Source organism: Drosophila albomicans, chromosome 3, assembly GCF_009650485.2.
Source record: "Drosophila albomicans strain 15112-1751.03 chromosome 3, ASM965048v2, whole genome shotgun sequence".
NCBI classification, from domain to species: domain Eukaryota; kingdom Metazoa; phylum Arthropoda; class Insecta; order Diptera; family Drosophilidae; genus Drosophila; species Drosophila albomicans.
Genome location: NC_047629.2, coordinates 38,393,099 through 38,414,035, shown reverse-complemented (window position 1 = coordinate 38,414,035; position 20,937 = coordinate 38,393,099). Strand labels below are relative to the sequence as shown.

At 36.7% G+C, this 20,937-nt stretch overlaps 1 protein-coding gene across 2 annotated transcripts in view; it reads right to left on the bottom strand.

Annotated features, from left to right (window-relative positions):
• The window catches only part of LOC117572311 (uncharacterized), a 61,998-nt gene extending 43,696 nt beyond the window's left edge, over positions 1–18,302 (bottom strand). For both annotated transcript variants that reach the window (XR_007955146.1, XM_034255042.2), the window contains exon 1: positions 18,184–18,302. The gene's annotated coding sequence lies outside the window, so the exon portion shown is untranslated. The remainder of the gene's footprint in view (positions 1–18,183) is intronic.
• Between the last annotated feature and the right edge of the window lie 2,635 nt (positions 18,303–20,937).

The following is a 20,937-nucleotide window of genomic DNA, read 5'->3' as shown; positions in this document are numbered from 1 at the left end:
CAGCACGCTGTGCTGTGCTTTTGGCAACGCACGAAATAAAACTGTACAACTTTGCTTCGCTTTATTTGCGGCAACTTATGCCGCGCCACGTCGCTACACTTGCTGAGTTTAACCACTTAGTCAATGCGTTTGTCAGTTTGCACATAATATTTTTAAAAGACAGCAAATTCAATAAATCCGCAGCACTTTCATCATTCACTTAGCAATGTTTATTGACAACTTCTCATAGTTAGCGTATTTGGTATTCGTCTAGCCAAATTTCACGCAAGTTTACACTTGTTTTATTGGCAATGTTTGCAGGTGTGTGTTTTCTGGCTCCGCAAAAGTTTGCACTTGAAAATTGCGTTCACAAGTCTCGCCACAACTCGCCTTTGTGTTCTGCTCTGTTCGTTTGTTGTTTGTTGTTGCCTGGCAAAAATTCGCTGGCGTGTGGAAAATTGATGCTGCTGGTGAAGTTTTTGGCTTTTTGAACTGACAGCCCCCCGATTTTTATGCGTCGCAGCAACGAAACTAGAAAAATAATTGTAATTGTGAATTGTGTGGATGCCTTGCTTGGTGTTGGACTTGGTCTTCTTCTAAATGCCAAACTTCTGCCAGCATTAGTTACTTAGCTCAACTGGTGGAGAGAGAACGTCTTGCTAAGGCTTCACGATGCCTTTCGCGGCTTCAAGTAGTAGCACCCCATTTATTGTACAGTTTTACTAATGAGAATTTATGCCATATTGTTTGGCTAATTAATTTAACTGCTCTCTCTCTCGCAACTCAAACAAATGGAAAATTATGAACCCAAATAAAGAAAATCAAATCAGCAACGAGTTCTGTATCACAAAGTAAACACAATTTGCCAAAACATCAAAAGCTGCCCGAAAGAGTTGACTAACTGTTAGATTTAATTACAGCCTGAGTTCAATATTGCTCACACAAATTTACTTTATTATGCTTAAAAGTTTAAATATTTAGTTATTATTAATCGTATTGCAATTTCTTTTAGTTGAACATTAAATAAATTAAGAAACTATGAATTGCCATTTATTTATCATTATCAGAAATGAAGAAAGTTGTCAAAGAAGTTGACTAACAAACTGATATCATTTCTGCTATTCTAAAGAGCTTTATAAACGTTTTACTGAGTTCTAATTTCAGATATTGACGATACAATTTATATGTTTATAAAATATGTTTCCCTAGTTAATTCTTGAGAAAATTTAAGTTACTTTTAACTATGATTAGATAGAGGAATAAAGAATAAAGTGTCATTTACTCTTCATTATTCTTGAGGCAAGTTTACAGAAAGATTTGACTATTGTCAGCTATTGACAACTCAATTTATTTTAATTTATTTAAAGAGCTACATTAGCTTTTAGTTGAGCTTGTAACATTCTCTTTTTCAGCTATGTATTAAATAAAGTCAAAACTTATAAATTATTATTTCATAATTATTTGGGGCCATCTACTAGAAAACTTGATATAATTTCATACATTTCGCGATACAATTTAGTATTCTTCTAATAAGCTTTTGAACTAATTCCCCTAACTTTTCCTTATGTGTTAATTAAAAAAATAAATTTTCATCATTTTATTTTATTATTAAAACTCTACTATAGATCTTTATTAACCTTTTCGGGTCAGCTTAAATAAAATAATAAAGTATAAATACCAAATTGACCTATAATAATAATTCCAGCTATTGGCGACACAATTTATTTAATTGTGCTAATAAGTTTCGCTTATTAATTATTGAGCACATTGCAGTCGCCTTCAGTTATGCATTAAATAAAGTCGACTTATAAATTATCATTTATTTTTCATTATTACAAGTGAGCTGAGTTTATGTGGCAATCCAGTCCAGAGACAAGGCCAACTTTTGCTCGCTTTCTCTCTCTTCCGCTCTCTTACGAGTATACGGTATTTATCTGTGCTTGTTTCTCTCTAGTCGAGCATAGTCATAGTTAATTCAGCTGGTAGAGTGCCAGCTCAGGCTTTATATCGATTGCCTTTCCAGCCGACTGCCCCGCAATGAGGCAACACATTCTCACAGGACGCGCGCGACTGCGAGCCACGTGTGCCATGTAAATTACAAGAGTATAATATCCTGTCAGTGCACAGAACGGCAGAGAGAGGGAGCGAGAATGAATGAGTGAATGAGAGAGAACGACGTCGCTTCCTCACTTAATTAGCCAGCGAGTTTATTTATTATTCACTGGCACCGCCTGCCAGCCTAATGAATCACAGGTTCCTTTTTTGTTTTAGTGGATATTTTAATTTTTAATTAGCATGCAAAAGCAACAGCAACAACTACTCTAACATGAAAAGCAGCAACGACGACGAACAAACGAACGAAAATGTTATATATATATGTTATATGACCTTGTGCGAGAGTAGTTTACAAGTATTTGTTTGCTGTTGTTATTGTGGCTTTTGTTTTTTGTGTCCCCTAACTGGGGCATGCGTCACAGGTGCAGCGAGGCCAAGCACAAGCCAGATAGAGACAGGCTTAGAAAAAGGTGTGCTTGTGCTTGTCTGTGTGTGTTAGGCATATTAAAAGGATTAACGCACACATCATTTAACCAGCTCAGACAACTTTCACTCCTAGATCATTTCTCATGTGTATCCATCTCCCACCTCAACAAAATGTCAGAGTAAACTATTCCGTTTCCCAAATGACGCCAGCTGAAGTTCATCAGTCTCCATGATTATAAAGAGCGACAGCAGCAGTAGAAGTAGAAGAGCGAAGCAGAAGTTCCATTTGTTTTTGGGGTTTTTGTGGCTTTTTTCCGGGACACTCTTTTGGGATACTTAACATGTTTTTGTGGTTTTTACGTTGTTCAACTTGGCTGCGTTTCACTCTCATCTCATCTCATCTCTCCTAAAAATTGTTCTGCACAATTTAATTTTTTTCCGTTTTTCCCGTTGTGGACAGTTACCAGTTGAAATACGCCGTAGATTTAATGGGTTGTTTGCTTTATCTGCATGTTAACAGGATAGCAAATGGAGCTGCACGAATTCGTTCGCAACCACAGTCCATCAATTGACCAAACGAATGTCCGACAACTGACCAGCAACAACGTGTCACGTTTCGGCGCATCGACGCAAAATCAATGTCGAGTAATGCGAGTAAATTGCATTACCAAAATAATAAATCAATAACAAAATTTTGATTGGCATAAATGGTATTATTGACAGTTAGCTTCGATTCCCGAGATTTGTGACATAATTCAATTGATTTCTTTAAATTCATTTCGCAAAAGCAAAATTGTCGCACAACTTTTTCGAGCATTCAAATGATGTTTGTATCAATACCTAAATGAAAATGGCATTTGAAGATATTTGCAAATTTTAGATGCCGACAAAAAGAAATAAATGAATAAAAATTGATTCAGTAGTCGCTCAGAGGAAATTGCTTCTAGGCACACGCACACACACACGCAGAACTCTCTCACACATGTTAACGCTCTCAAAAGTTTGTTCTGCCTTAAATCTGGCATTGGGCCTTTGGGGTTCTTTTTGCGCACTTTGAGCTGTGCCGCCAGGTGTACTAAAATGCGAAGCAAGTTCGTTTCTCCTTTTCATATGCACACATTTTTGTATTTTGTTAATTTTATTTGCATGTTTTTATGCCTTTTTATTTATTTCTTTATGCCGTTGCCAGTTAACGTTACCTGCCGCCGCTTCCGCTGCTTGCTATAAATTTTTGACAACATTGAATGCCGCGGCAGGCATCGTGCAGCACGTGATTGAAACGAGCCGAGCTGCGGCACACACATACAAAGACACATCTCAATGGTAACAGACACCGCCAGGCAGCAATTCAACTAAAGCGAGAGACAGACAGACGGACAGACAGTCGGAGCGACAGCCGCAAATGCCCCCGAAATAAACTTGCCTGAAGGAACGAGCACACATGGCAGCACAGAGAGAAAGAGATAGAGAGAGACAGCGAACACACATGCTTTGAAAAATAGGCAATGTGCGGAAATTTTGATTTTTCGCCTGAGTTGGCAGCCCCGTCGACCGCTGGCAGGCCCGACTGACACACAGCGAGACAGCAAGACATTTAAGTAGTTTGCCCCCTCTCTGTCTCTTTCTTTCGTTAGGTACATCGAATTCAAATTAACTGGTGCATACTTTAGGGCGCACAAAATGCTGCTACGTGCCAACAGCGGAAACCTAAGCGGAAGTCTTTTGCTGTATGACTGCCACTCAATTTACATACATATATTCATTTATTTGTCATGTATGTATGTGTGTGTGTTTGTGCTACATTTTAACGCTCTGTCATTAACTCGACAAATTTTTAACATTGCTGCCGCTGCAGTAATTACAAAACAAAGTACGCGAAGCACTCACTTGTGCTTGCAGAATAAAACAAAAAAAGAACGCACAGTCGTAAAAGCCAGTACAGAATGCCAACAGTCACAAAATGAAATTCCCCTCTTCATTTTTGACACTGCGCGAATGAAGATATCTCCTCGCCTTTTTTGTTTTGGAAATTGCTTGATATTTTTAATGAACGTCGAGGTCGATGGCACAACCCCAGAGAAATAACGCAAAAGTCTCACTTGAAAGGCTTGAAGAAACATTCACGAAGACTTTAATTGCTCCTATCAAGCAATGTCTTTAATGCTGAAACGTTTTACGTAAAGTTTATTTCAAGGAAAAACAAGTAAGAAAGTTACAGTCGAGTGTGCTCGACTGTGAGATACCCGCTACCCATTTTTAATAAAGGCAAAATATTGCGGTATCATTTTCAAAATATACCGAATATACTGCAAAAATACTAAAAATATACCGAATGGTATATTTGGTATATCGATATAGTACACCATTCAAAATATACCATAGACGGCACAATGTACCAGATTGTTGGCCAAAGCAACTCAGACCCTAGTAAGTAGGCGTTTTTGCCCATACAAAAGTATTTCTTTAATAACTTCCACAATTTTTTTCTGATCGCAATAAAATTTCAGAAATTTTTCAGAAATCATAACTACTATAGTAATTATTGTATATACCAAAATTCGTAACTCTAGCTTTAAAATTACGCTTGTTATTCGATTTTTTTGATTTGCGGAGGCGGAAGTGGGCGTGGCAAAAATTTGAAACAAACTTGATCTGCGTGCAAACATAACAAATGCTGTCGAAAAAATTATAGCTCTATCTCTTATAGTCTCTGAGATCCAGTGTTTCATTCGGACGGACGGACAGACGGACAGACACACAGACGGACATGGCTATATCGTCTCGGCTGTTGACGCTGATCAAAAATATATATACTTTATAGGGTCGGAGATGCCTCCTTCTACCTGTTACATACATTTCCTGCCGGCACAAAGTTATAATACCCTTCTACCCTATGGGTAGCGGGTATAAAAACTGTAAATTTTATAATGTAACAACATTTTATTTTGAACTAAAATATTAAAAACGATTTATCGAAGAATTTGTTATAAGAAATTGAATTTATCTCCCAAAAATCATAGTTTCATAATTCGCTAAAGTGTTAAATAATCCACAATTAATTCATTTTCTTGAAGGAATAGGTTTGATGTAAGAATGTAAGCTGCATAAATTAACAATACAAATGCGAACTTTTCAAAACTTTTAAGTCCTGCTTTAAATCGAAAAAAATGCATTCAATTTTTCTTTAAGTCAATTACATTTTACGGGCAACAATTTTATAATATAAAAATCGAATTTAAATTGCTGTTTTGCTTTTATAAAATTCATATAATTGCTATTATTCATTATTTTTAACAAATTTTCATTAACGCCTGCAAATTTAATTTAAATATGTTTTTGCTTTAGTTAATATCAATTAATGACCCGATTAAAGCTATTCAGATTACTTTCATACATAAAAAAAAATGACTCATTTTGCTCATCAATTTTTAAATGTTTTTTATAAAATATTTTTAAATAAATTATTCATTCATTCCGCAGTTGCAAACAATTTGCATTATTAAAATTCTCGGCCATAAAAATAGCTTTGTCATTGAAGTTGTGCCTTAAGCACAAATTCCAATATTAAATTGAGTAATTTTCTTTTATTGTTTGGTATTTTGGCTGGTTACCTGTTTGAGTCTCGTTAATTATTAACCTCATCAAAGGCAGTGACACGTAAAGGATTAGCACGCATTAAGTGTAGGGATACGAGAAACACATTTACCCAGAACTATTAACACCTAAACGCAGGTCTCGCAAAGGCATAAATCAAAATATGGCTTCATAAAATATTTATGCCACTCACCCTCCTACATCCCAGCATGCCACACGTTACACACTCACATGCCAAACACACACACACACACACACATGTTGGACACCCACAACACAATGGGTGACTCCCCAGTAATAACGCATATTGTTAAATAAAAATGACCCAACATTTGTATACAGCGGAAAGCGGAAATGTCTAACAACAAGAAGGGAGCAACAAAAAAAAACTACGCAACTGGTTGGCAATTTGTGTTGTGTTGTGTTGTGAGTGTGTTGGGAAAATAAATGCGTACGCTGACAAGTGGCGATATAAAGACCAAAGCAAAAGGAAATAAGTATCACTTGAACCCCTTTCTATTACCCACATTGACACGCTTCCCTCAACTCCTTTTTTATTTTTGCTTTTCCTTCTCCTTCACCGCACGTACACAACACATGTGCAAACAAATTAAAAGTTGGTCATAAAAAAATAATCATATTGTGGCCCGAGTAAACAGCGTGAGAGAAGAGCAACAAAAAAGCGACGTAAAATTGATAAAGAAAAAGGCATGAGACAATGGCCACAAAAACTCGAGACGAGCCTCGAGAACACTTGAGTGGAAATCGAGCCAAGAAAACAGCCAAACAGCCTTACAATCATACCAAACCACACAACATACATACGTATAAGTACAACATTCTCGTGTCGAGCATTTCTGGGCGCATTAAAAGCAACTTCCAAGTCATTAACCCGTTTATGACGCTTAACTCGGCTAAGACTTGGCCAAGCCGCCAGTCGGCCACAATAAAGCGGCAATAAAACGCCTCACACACACACATACAGCCACACATATCAGTAGTCTCTCTTACACACTCTCACACTCACACCCTTCTGTGGCATGGCTAACTTAAAGCGTTTAACGGCTCATTTATTGCGGAATGAAACGCGTGCTCTCTCAAATTTGTGCGCTTGGCCATACCGAAATGGCATAAAATGTTATTAAAAACCGTTAGATATATGTATTATATATAAAGGCCCAAGCACACAGGCTCCATTATGTGGTTAATCTGCAACCGGCCAGGCCTCAACACATGCCCGACTCACACACATGGCCAATTACATTGATAACACAAAAAAAAGAAAGAAAGGCGAGAGAATTGAGGACAGAGAATGACGCAGATTGGAGATTGGAGAATGGAGAACGCAGATTGCAAGACGAGCCAAAGCCTTTGATATTTTTTATAGCTTCACATAAGCGGGCGTTGTTTTTAATTTGAATACATATAAAGCGGAGACATAAAGAATGCGTATACGACGTGGAGGCTTTGTTTGAAGGACATAAATAGCATGTCAATTGTCTTAAGTAAAACAAAAAGCAAGAAAATAAGACAGAAAAGGCGAAAAGTCTGCAAAAGATCAAACGGATTTCAGACCTTTAATTGACGCCTTTTTCTGCCATGTGGCAAATTTTAATGAGTGTATTGTTATTTTCTACTAAAGGATTGTCGATTTTTTTGTAATAGAAATTTCTATTTTCCCTAAGGCTTTAAATTGCCTATAAAAGATGATATATTTTTTTAAAAATAAATTTATTTTTCACATTTTTATATTTTTTCATTATTTTATTTGTTATTTTTTATGCAATAATTGCTAATATGTTCACGCTTCTTGATGTTGACTGCAGTCACCTCATTCCCTTAATGCTTTATTAATAAAATTTTTGACTTGTGTTTAACTCATAATTTCTGCTTTTTCGAATATCCACTCCATTTTCGATAGTTTTAGTTTAATATTAATAAGTTTTTTTTACAATTTACCCATTATAGCTATAAGTTTTCTTTACCTAGTATCCTTTGATTATTTAAAATTGTGTTTTTTTTATTTAACTGTTTTGCAAACATTGTAAGCATTGCCTCAATGTTGCTTTGAAACTTTGTAATTCAATCTGCCAATTTCAGCGAGCAATCAGAAACTTAGTTGCCATCGCCTAATCCCTGGCACCTTAAGGTATCTCTTCTCGGACCCATGTCCTGGATGGCACATGATAGTTTTGTACGGTTTCAGCTGCCTCGCCTTTGGCGGACGTCATCAACAGCAACTGACAATGGCTAATGCCAACAGATTCACAGTGTACGACAACAACAAGATTACGGTTGATGTGGCTTCTCTTCCTTTTCACTCACAGTCAGTCGTGACTGTCGCAACAACACTCCTTCTTCCTCCTTTCGTTTCCCTTCCTTCCCTTTCCGCCTTCTCCTCCTTCGTGCAGTTGGTAGCGGCTATGGCTATGTCGCTTGGTTGCGTTTACGCCAAACGTCTGGGCCAATGCGGCGGCTTAGGCTTTGTGTTAGCCAACACACACACACACTTGTAGACACACACAAACACGCATACAGTTGTACTCACACACTTGCAAAGAGCACTTGCTGGGACATGAGAATATCCACACGACGCTCTCATATTATGCTAATATTATCCCTTGCCAGTGTTTTGTGGGTTAAGGACAGTTTTATGCATCACACACACAAGCCCACATACACACACACACAGCATAACCTTCTCACGCATGTGCTTCTTCTCTTGGACATCTGTGTTAGTTGTTAGCTCTGTGTGTGTGCATGTTAAATAAGCGTAATGCCGCCATTATTGGGCGCATTACAAACAAAATGAAAGTGTGCACACACACACACATACACAATGAACATACCACACTCGATTCGCATGTGTGTATGCGTGTGCTTCTGTTTGTGTCTGTTGGCCATTTGCCTTCGCCTTTATGCACTTGACATGTGGCGGCTATTTCGACGTTGAGCCTCACACACATTTTGTCGCCAACAGATACCAATTGTTATCGACAGTATTTTCCAAATTATTTTTAGCTTAAAGCAAGCAACAAAAGAAAACCAAACGGAACTACAATATACCCTGTTGCAGATTTTTTCTTTTTTGAATTTGTGGAGTTTAATTTGAAGAAAGTTTATAAAAATAAAGTATTAATTCGAATTTTAATGCAGGTATCGAACGTAGACAAGGAAAATATGACAAGCTATCTTGTTGCAGGTATTTCTTTATTATAATTTATTGAGTTCAATATAAAAGTTGTCTAAGAATGTATGTTTAAGAAGTCTTTAAAATTTGATAGTGTTTTCACACATGATATTATTATTCCGATATGATTTTAATCAAATTTAATTTCAGTTTGCAATAAGAGTTCAGAATTAAAACAACGGAGTTCTCGAAATTGATATAAAGCAAACAAAATTAAACAAATGTTGCACTCAAGCAAAGAACTAAATTATATCTAAATTTCTAAAGAACTAAATTACTAAAGAATATTACAATAGAAAAATGAAACATCACAATAAATCGTGTTAAAAAAAATATAAACCAATTTAGACTTTTATCTCAATAAAAATAATGCTTTCTTTGCGTATGATGTTTATTCTAATTTGCCTAAAATATCTTGATAAATTCAAATTTAACATTGAAAGAAATTTTTGCATTTAAACATTGAAAGAAATTAAAAAACGAGGCTAAGTTTCACATATTACATTGTAAGAAATTTGTAAATAAGCAATATAAAAATATCAAAAATGCCAAAGAAATTGATATTGAATTTGTGGAATTTTCAGAAGCAATTTTTGTGTATATAGAATTTAATGAATTAAACTATTTTTTCGCAAATTTAGCAAACCTAACTCGTATGTAATCCTCAACATAGCTTAGATTAATGCCAAAATTCCCCTCAACTATTAAGCCCAGCAAAAGAATTCAGTTTCATTTAAGCATTAAATTATTTGGATACCAAGACTCAAATTGCCACAAGTTTCCCCCATATCTGAGAACACAATTGAACAAATGAACAAGCCGCCCCATTTGGGGGTAGAGATATCATTGGCATAACCCTCATTCCCCATACCACACACACACAATTATCGACATCAAGCATCGATTTGCTTACGCACAACTAAAGGCCAATTTCCTCAAATGTAAAATGGCAAAAATAGCCTGAATTTGAGACAAGGCCAGGGAAAAGTCAAACTCATCCGTTTGGCTGCAACCAACACACAAAAATAACTTTGAAACTTGCAGCAAGCCAATCAAAAATAAAAGGAAAACCAAAATGAATACGGAAACCAGTCAGAATGATGAAGCCAACGAAAAACTAGTTGCCGACGTGTCAGTTACGAGCAGCGAGTAAAAGCAGAAGCAGAAGCAGGAGTAAAGCGAACCCAACTTGAGCCTGATTGAGCCCTCTGATGCCATGGGTGATTCTTTTCTCTTTGGCACTTCGATTTGCGTTGTTAAATTTATTACATATACTTTTCATGTGTATTATCGATTTGCATGCAAGCGAGCAGAAGGGGACAGGAGCAGGGGCCTCAAAAGTGCCGCAGAGCCGACGCGACGGATCGACAGAGAGCAAAATGAATGTGCGCAGTGGAGCGAAGCAAAGCAGCGTCTGTCACATTATGGAGACATCAAGCACACAACCGGGACTCATATACTTGGACGATTAAAATGCTCGGTAAAGCCAAATGTTGCGCAAAACACAGAGAGCGCAGAGCTGGACGGGATTAGCTTAACAATTTCATGCAAGCAGCACAAATTTCAATACGGAAAACAGCAACAGGAAATGGGAAATAGGTGCGGACCACACAAAAAAAAAAAAACAAATTGCGGTGTCAGTAACTACGAAGTAGACAGGCCAAAAAATTGCCAGCTGCAAGGACAACAACTAGGGCAAAATAAATTTAAGTATAAATCATAATTTAGCCAAATCTCTAGAGATGAGCTCTCAACGTCCAATGTCTGCTTTGCGGGTTTTAGCTCCCCAATCTTTGGAGTTTCTTCAATGCTTCAGGTACACACACATACAAATGCCCACACACATACTTACATACCATATACATATAGAAATAATCCCTCAAAGCGTAACAAAACACAAGCATTTTGAGGACGTGAGCGTGAGTGAGTGAGGATGTCTTAGACGAGCCCGCAATTTATGCGCTTCGTCGCTTTTCGTCTACTCCAAGTGATTTGCTGCCTCTCTCACTCTCCGCATTGCGTTTCCAATCTTTTCTTCTTCCTTTAAGTTCAATTTATTTTACACATAAAAAATATCTGCGCATTTTTGCTGGGCTTCTTTCACTTGAAATTTATTGCGATATGCATAGTTTGAGGTACACGTCTGACTGTCTGTCTGAAGCCTAAATCGGTATCTGAAAGGCAGTCGCTGGAGGATACAAAAGGATAAGTCAAAGGAGAAGTCGCTGCACCTTTTGTTTCTGACAAATCTGCAGCATTAACTTTTTCTGATTATTTTTAGTTTGCTTTAAACAGGGGAATAACATAAATTTGTGTGGCTTTAAATTCTTATACCCGCTATCCATAGGGTAAAAGGGTTTTATTGTCGAGTTGTGCAAATAAATGCAACAGACAACAAATCTAAGTCCGTCTCACCGATCATCTAAAAAATATAGGAGCTATTTAAGTAATAATTTAATTCTTTGGTATTTTTTAAGTAAAATGTTTGTAGTATATTTTTCGAATAATACCGCACAGTGCCTCCAGCAAATATGCGGAAGAAACAACAAAATTTTATAAACTATTTAAGTAAAAATTGTATTATTTGGTATTTTTAGTATATTATGAAAATATACCGCACTACAAAAATGGTGTCATTACTTTGTTTAAATAGTAATTTTATTCTTTGCTTCAATTCCAGTATTTTTTTAGTATATTTTGAGAATTATACCGCATACTCGATTGTAGTATTCTTACTTGTTTTCTTTTGTATTTGCGATTTCCATTAAAAATGCGCTGACTGTGAATGAAACTTGTTTCCAATTTTAGCTCCCTATACGATTTGTCGTTCAACGGCAAACAGCTTCATCAAATATTTGCGCACAGCGCGCTTAAAATGGTTATTGAATAAAATGTTGCCTACACTCGAGAGTGTGGCAACATAAGTTCGGGGGGAAAGTGGCAGAGAAATGTGGTAAACTATTTTGTGATCGACGCTGACACAAATTGTCGAGTAGGCGACGTCAATTGCCAAAGCACTTGACAAGTAATTTGCGGTGGCTGCAACTAAGCAACGCCAACGCTAACGCCAACGCTAACGCCAACGCCGACGCCAAAACAATGGCAGCCTCCGAGCTCCACTCTAATTCCCTTTTCCCTTTTTCCTCTCTCTCTCCTTTTCACTTCACCCTGCTTACACCTTGCATCAACAGCAGCAGCAACCTTTGCCAATTGTGTGTTGGCCGTGTTTATTTTTAGCTTTTGCCAAAGCTCGAGGCTGTTTTTGCCAGCTAAAGTTCTACTACTGCTGCATTCGTGAATTCGTCTATTTCATTTTGTGGGGATTTATTTGGCGCTCAACTTTTTTTGTTGAACACATGTCAGAACATTTAAGATTTATACTTTTTACACAGCACAAAAAATAGTTGCCCCTATGTGGATGCAACGCTTCCCATGGTTAGCTGCCATTTCATAGTTTTTTTTTGGGGGGCTTTAATTGTCAGACAGGTCGAGCTCTGCGAACTGGGGAATTTTCATGTGGAGCGTTGCGACCAATTGAAAGCGCTTTGCATGCCAACGAACGTGGGAATTAAAGAATTTCACGGCACTAGGCTCAACTCCAAAAAAATAAGTGAGTCGAGTGTGCTTGACTGTGAGATACCTGTTACCCATTTTCAATAAAAGCCAAAGAGTGCGATATTATTCTTAAAATTTAACAAATTAATATACCAAATTGTTATATTATTTGTATATCAGTTACTATTAAGTAACATAAAACACAAAATATACTAGATATACCAAGCTTATCTACCATGAGGTACAAAATATACCGGATACACCAATTATAGAGTTCAGTATGATTGCGTAGTTTTACAGTATATTAATTTTACATATTTCAAGAATAATACCGCACTCTTTTTCTTTTAAAGATTGTTAACCAAAACAACTCAAACCTAACTGTAGCAGCCGTTTTTTTGGAACATAATAAATTATTTTTTAAAAACCTACATTTTTTATTTGTTCGTAATCAAATCTCCAGGATAATATATTTTATGGTATAATAATAATTAGAGTTATTATGCGTTAAAGTTATTATTAAATCCTCTTATCATACTTTTAAAGTATTCTTCTTTTTGGATTTTTTTAGTTTTTGGGAGCAAAAAGAATACAAATAGCTGTCCAGAAAGAATCGTACCTCTATCTCTTATAGTTACTTTAATAGGCACAAATATATAATGCCCTTCTATCCTATGTGTTGCGGGTATAAAAAGGAAAACCTTTTAAATATGCAAGCATTTCATTTTATTCGAGAGAGAGAGTATGCAACAAATTTATTGAGTTCATTGGGAAAACCAATTTGCAATTGACAAATGCCAAGCTTGTTAGTTTGTTGCCAGTTTGGCGCATGCAAATGCAATTGGGAGTCATCGATCCGTCAGCCCGAAAACTAAAGCCAACGCCAGTTAACGCTATCGTGCAGTCAATTTGGATTGCACATTTATGGCATGACTCTCTAGTATTTTGTATAGAGCAGAGTTTTAGTCAAGTCATCTGTGTAGCATATGACAAAGCAAGCGTGAAATACACAAATCATGAACAGCAAGAAAAGCCTTTAAAACAATGGGTAAAGCGGAAATTAACAACAAAAGCGAATGAAAAAAAATTGTTAACAAAAACAAAACGTTGACCTTTTATGGTTACCTTGGCCGCTGCGTTAAAAGTTCATTCATTTTTTTCTTCTTTTGGTTGCGTTTTGTTATTTTTAAATTATGCAAAAGTATTTTAGCCTGAATGTGAAAGGTGGACACACTCACACATACACTCTCACACACACACACACACACTCAGACGGGCTTTAAGTAAGCAAGCGAATTTTCCGCACAATAAAATTGTTCACACTTTTTATGCATAGAGATGAGGAAGAGAGCGAGAGAAAGTCAGGGCCAGCACATTTTCCCTTACATTGTGCATGTGCGTGTGAAACTAGCTGATCGCAATGTGTCAGGACTCGCCATGTTCTAACATCGTATATAGTATACACCATATACATATGTTTTATGCAGTGCATATAATAAATGAACAATCAAGGGGTGGTCCGACTGCCGCAGGATTTTAGCTGCAGCATGCAACATGGTGACTAGGTTAGTTACACCTGCAACTGCAGCAGCAGCTTCAACGCTTTAATTAAACCGTGTTTAAACGGGTTTCACCCACGCCACTTCGCCTAATTAATATGAAAATGCAACGCACGATGTCCTGTCATTTAACAAACAACAGCAGCAGAAAACAGGCAACGGACTGACGTGAATTGGCTGTGGCTACGGCTACCTCTGTGTGGCTGCGGTAACTGCAATTCCGATAAGCAAATACATTCGCTAAACATGCTCTTAACTCCACTAACTTCAAATGCAAACTAAAATTATCGTCACAAATGCTATTTTGGCAAGAGGAACGCCACGGAAAAATTACAGAAATTACTGAGCACGGTTTAAAAATTGTTTTGAAAATATTGTGATATTTCCATATAAGAAAATCCTTATACGATTACAAAATAAACTAAAAAGTAAAAAAAGTATATTATTTGTTGTGATAGTGAGTGGCAGCAATTAAAAAGAACTTATAAAACTAAAGAATCAAAGTATTTTATTATTTATTTTGCTGGTGTTAAACCTAAATGTATTATAACTAACTATAATAATATTATAGTTAATATTAAAGCAAACAAACCAAAAATGGCATTAAAATTTGTAATGTCTCATTGAGGTCTTGCATATTTTGTCCAATACATTTATTAAAGTCAATCAATTTTATGAAAATGTTCAATTTTATATGGAAATTTCAGTCTGTAATATAAAAGAGTGTTGCCTACAATTTTAAAGCCTTTCATTTTTAGTTCAATATGTAAATTAAATGATTTGTTAAAATGATTTTAAGCCATTCAAAATATTATAAAAATAAATAATCAAATACGGAAGTTTGTGTATATTGCATAAATTAGATCCTTTTACCTTTTTCCAAAAGATAATAAGAATAATAAAGATAATAAATGACTTATATTTTCAGAAGTAATATAAAATGTAGTTTAATTATTTAAAGAATAAAAAAGATTAATAGTGAGGTTACAAAATTGTAAATGTTGTATTAGTTATTCAATTTAAGTAAGTAAAACTTTTAGTTTCAAATAAACGAGCTAACTTATTTTCTTTCATAGCCTTCGACTCGGACTTCAAATATCTTTATATATTTACAATGTCTTCAAGTTTAACCTAAAAACCTTCGCGTAATGATTATAGAAATAAATACTGCAGTTAATCATTAAAAGCAGCAGCCTTCGTACTTTATCTAAGTACAAAAAAAACTTGAATAAAAACTCGAGTTCAGCTGGAAAGAGAGGCAGCGGTGTAGACAAGAAATTCAACTGCTGCTACAACTTCAGTATCATGCTTAAATTCTCTTTAATAACTCAAATAACAAATTTGCATACCTAAATTGAAGATAAGCGTACACCAGCTAAATCTCTCTTTAAATTGAATGTGCAACTGAAGCGCAGCAGCGACTGTGGCAGAAGCAACATCGTGACGAGGCTCGAGCCGAAGCTCGTTATGTGTAGAGGACGGCGCTGAAAAGTATGCTACGAAAAAAGTAAAATGGCAGAGCTAATGTGCGCGCAGACATTGAAAATGTCAGCAGGTGACACAGCCTTAGAATGTTATGCCTGCCTGCCTGCCGGCAGCCAGAGAGATGAAGAGCTAAACAGATGCAGAGCTGGAGAGATGGAGAAGAGATGGCAACATAGCATTGGGCACATACTCTTGGCACAGTCTCAAGGCATTTGTCTGCCAGCTGCCGGCGGCAAACCCATGCCATAAATGTCTGCGCATTGTTGCAGTTGCAAAAGCGTAGTACATTCTGACATTCCGTGCCATACCAAGCCGCAGCTCAGCTCCGCTCAATGCAGCCTTAGCATTTCGCCTGACAATGGGAAGCGGGATTTACGATTTTGTGACGTCGCGACGTCTTTTACTATATAGTTGCAGCAGCAGATTTTTCTGCTGCTTTGATTCTGAATACTTTGCTAGCGCTCTCACTTACACACTTAATAAATGTCACTTGGCCTGCTTCGCTCTGCTCGCTACTCTCTGGCTAACTGTGTGTAAGCTAATACTATGCAAATTTAAATAGACTCTTCTTAAATGCCTCTTACAGTTGGCAAAGTCAGAAATGTGCCTAAACTTTCTTTTATCTGCCTTGACTGCCTTTCCTCCCTCCCTCGCTCTTATCTGGCAGATTATATCATTACGCATGGCATATAATAATTCACAGAGAACTGGGCACAACACAAAGAGCATTTGACTTGAAATAAAATACAAGCTAGGAAGTACTTTAAAATAAATATCCTGTAAATCTTGCACAACAGTTTACTTAGCTTTATAGCTAATATACCTCATGTGTGTGCTTGAAGGGCGACAGAAAAAATCTGAAGGCAGAAGTAAATTTATTTATTGACTTACTTGGCAACTGGCAGCAGCAGCAGCTCTCACACTTAATTTGTGCGCAAATTTCTAAGAGCTTATGACTTTCACTTGCCTCTAGGTGAATGTGTATGTTTGGTAATTGTATTAAATTTCAATAAACGTGCGTCAAACATTATGAAATGTGAAACGTTGACAGCTGACTTGAGTCAAGTCGCGTCTTTAGTGTGAGTTTTTTGGTGGCGTTCCAAAAGGCGTCACACAATTTGGCCTAATGCAGACTAAAGCCCTGTTTTATTGCGCTCGAGTAAAACTTTGCATTTGCTTTGCGTTCTTTTTAATATGATTGTTGTTGCTGCAATTTGGCTGGCAATAAATTTTGGGCAAGACAGGAAAATGAAAAGCCGAGCGGAGTAAAGTAAAAAAAAGAAATATTTAAATTTTTGTTGATCGCATAGCTCTTTTTTTCTGTACTTTGTGCCTGTCCTTTTTGGGGCTTGCGGCAAACAGTAAAAAAGGAAAAAAATCTGCTTAAATGTACTTCCGTCATAAAATAACGGTAATGCACAGCAGCGCTATGATGGCGTTTATGTGTGGTGGGTGTGTGTGTGTGTGTGTTTGTTTGTGTTGTTGGCTGCTGCTGCTGCTGTTGGTGACTCACGTAACCCAGGCGAGCAAGAAAAACCTTTTTATAAATGCCGGCGCACGGCATCCGCCAAATAATAAAACAAAGCAGCGAAACAGGCAACCGACAACCGACAAGTAACAAGCAACAACAAAAAAATATAAAGCAACAACCCAAAGGAACAACGCACAGTCAACTTGTCTGGACCCGCATGAAAAGGCAAAACACAACACGGAGTGCATGCGATGTTCAATTTTTTGGGAAACAGCCAAAATTAATATGCAAATGATTTTTAAGGCAACAGACCAACTGATAAATCAGAGCAACTCTCTCGGTCCAAGTTCCCAATTTGAGGAGGCGAAAAAAATGCTTTTAAAATCGACAATTTCCGCACAAGAATTTTTATAAATTGCAATCGATTGTGCTACAAATTTGCCAATATATTTTATAACACATATTTTGTCTAGCTCTCAAGTGAATTGCAAATTAATTTAGCTCAAATTTATTTCATATATTTTAGGCGCTGGCTGCTCTTGGCAAAAACGCAACTGCTTCAACAATTTCAAGCTTACACAAAATATCTCAGCTACATAAATTGAATAAGTTTATGCTGCATAAATTATATTAAAATTGCACTTTCTTTTACCAAAAAAGTTTGAGTTGTTTTTCTTTTTATTTTAGCTGCGTTGCCTCCCTCACTTTTGAAGATACTTTTAAGCTGGCAGCCATAAAGAAGTTTCGTAAATGAAAAACTTGCTGCAAAATTTATCGACTCGAGTTAGTCTAATTAACAGCAATTGTTTGCTTACTAACTACTTTATTTTGTATTGCAATTTTTCCCCATCATATTTTCGTATATTTACCTTTAGTTAAGTGTGCGCTGAATTTGATGCGTTCTTGTTGCATTCATCGCGTGCCACGGCTATTGTGTTGCACGTTCACTCTTATGTATTTATATTGTATTGTATTTCGGTTTCTTCTTTCTTTTGCTGCTTATATTTTGTATAGATGCACCCACACACACATCAATTAACCCACTTTGCGAGCCAAGTTAATTTTCTTGGAATTTTTTGTTGCTGTGTTGTTTCGCGGTTTATAAGAATGCTGCAGGTAAGTACACACTTAAACACACACACAACACACAGACAAGCACATGCTGCTACCACTTTAACCGGCTTTTTGCTACTTGCGCCAAAAATCCAATAAACGCGAAAAACTGTTGACGCTGCGTGTGTCAAATTACACATACGCCGCGTATGCCACGTCTGCTCTGAAAAACTCTTTACGTCCAGCACACACGAGTGTCAACAACGAACTGAAACTCAACTGACGCTGCAGCTAGTGTTGGCCCAAAGTGCGACGAAGTGCTGCGCATGCGTCGCTTTTACTCAATGAAAAGCTTCGCGTGGCAAAACAAAAATCGCTTGCTGCCAACTTTATACCGAAAAAACGAAAGACGAAACGTGTTGCAGACGATTTTTCGGAGTGCTCGCCTCGCATTGTCGTTGCTGTTGTCGTTGTCATTGCTGTTGCTGCTGCTGCTGATGTTGTTGTCGTTGTCAGCGGCAACATAATCATTGGCGCGTGTTGCTCACTTGTAGGCTGACAGACAGCGAGACAGACAGACAGACAGACACACAGACAGGACAACTGGCAAAGGGAAGAACAAAAACAAAAGCCTTTTACAAATCGTGCAGCGTCATGTCAACGAGACAATCAGACAAATGCCGCAGTCGCTGTTTCCCCTTCCTCCCACTTCCCAAGCACTCTATGCTCAATTCCTGACCAGTCCAGTCTCCCACCTCCTCTTGTTTTTGTCCCTTCTCTCTTTCTCAACGTCAATTGTCTGTGGAGCTTAACTTTTTTTTGTTTAATTTCCTTTATCAACAAGAAGGCAAACGAGTGTTGATGTTGTCGTTGTTTGGTTTCTCTCTCTTTCTCTCCACGTATGTGATGCTTGTTGTTGCTTGGAGAGTGCGTCTCGTTATCCTTTCAATTGTCATTGGCTTGTTGCGCCTCCTTGGCAGCCGATTGCGCCAGTCATTCGCTTCTATATATATCAGGTAGCTAAAGCCATTGTAATCGCAAATTAATGTTAAGTTGACATGTTCGCTTGTTTATCTGCACTTTTCTTCAACTGACTTTAAGACTTTTTGTGGCTTCATTTTGTCAAATTTATTCAAGCGCAACGATGCGTTTGCCAATCTATTTGCAGTCCTGTGATTTTACTTAACCAAATTACACATATATATATATATCTCTTATATATTGGCCAAACATTTGAGCACAAAGAGAGAGAGCGAGTAAAGATTTTCAAATCGCTGGCAAAATACTTTGTGGTCTTTTGTACACAAAATTGTGGTTATCAGCATGTTGGCAAAACCAAAATAAATTATGCAAAAATACACACACAGACACACACACACACAGAGACAGCAACTTGTTGGCAAAATGATTTTCAGTGTGTTGACTCAATATACGTATTATTTGTTATTGCACAATAGCATTATGGTTTATTATGTTATGTGCGTTATTTATTATGAAAAGCTGCTAGCTCAGAATTTCATTTAAACTTGCAAACCCTCCTCTGCCATTTTTTTTTGTATTTTGTGAGAGGATGATGAAGATAACGTGGCCAAAATATAATTCATAATTTACATTTATGTATTAGTGTGTGGCACCCAAAATCTTATAAATACTGCCGAGTCGGAGCAATGTAGTTTTCAGAGGCCAAAACAGGAAGCAGGAAACAGGAAACAGAACTTTCTATCTCTCTCTCTTTCCCTGTGTCGGTAAGCTCTGGACTTGCTTTTTAATCCCTTTTAAATTGATATTGTAATTGGTTTTTGTGTGTAGTTATGAGCCTCAATATGTCGTCTCCAACTTTCCAACCGTAATACAAACATTCATATGTTTGCACAGTCTGAGTTATCGAATAATTTGTATTACGTCTCTGTTGATGCTAACAATTTGTTTCGTTTGCCGTTGAGATTCTGCTATTTGATTACATAAATATTGCGGATTTGCCGCAGCATTTGTAGTTTCGTGCTGCTCAATAAATTTTGTAATCCTTGGGCATTAACACTTTCATTGCGCCCTTTTATCAATTATGTTAGGCAAATTTCATTTCATCCGACAAAAGGTAATCGAATTTAAATTTTGATTACATTTCGGGCATCAACCACAGGCTTGGATTCAAGTGTATTATTTACAACGCGAATTGTTTGCGGTTAATATAATTGGAATAGTTGACAAAAATGAGAGTTAAAAGAGTTGAACGCGTTTTTGTAAATGTGAAAATGATAACTAGAGGTTAAAGGCGTTTTAATTGCATCAACAAATTTTCGTAATTGAGTTGCAAATTTTTGATAGTAATAAACAATAATTGAACTAGCATTAAACTTATTATTTAGTTTTTTAAGCATTTTTGCATATCATAAGGAAAAATTGTGCATTGAAAAAGCTCGGAACATATAATTCATGAATAAGTTTTTATTATATTTTAAATGATTGTTCCTAATTGAGTAGATCATTTGTTCTAGAAAACAGATATAAAAAAATCTGTATATTATTCTTTTTGTTTGCTTATTATTTTATTTATTTTATTTTATTTTATT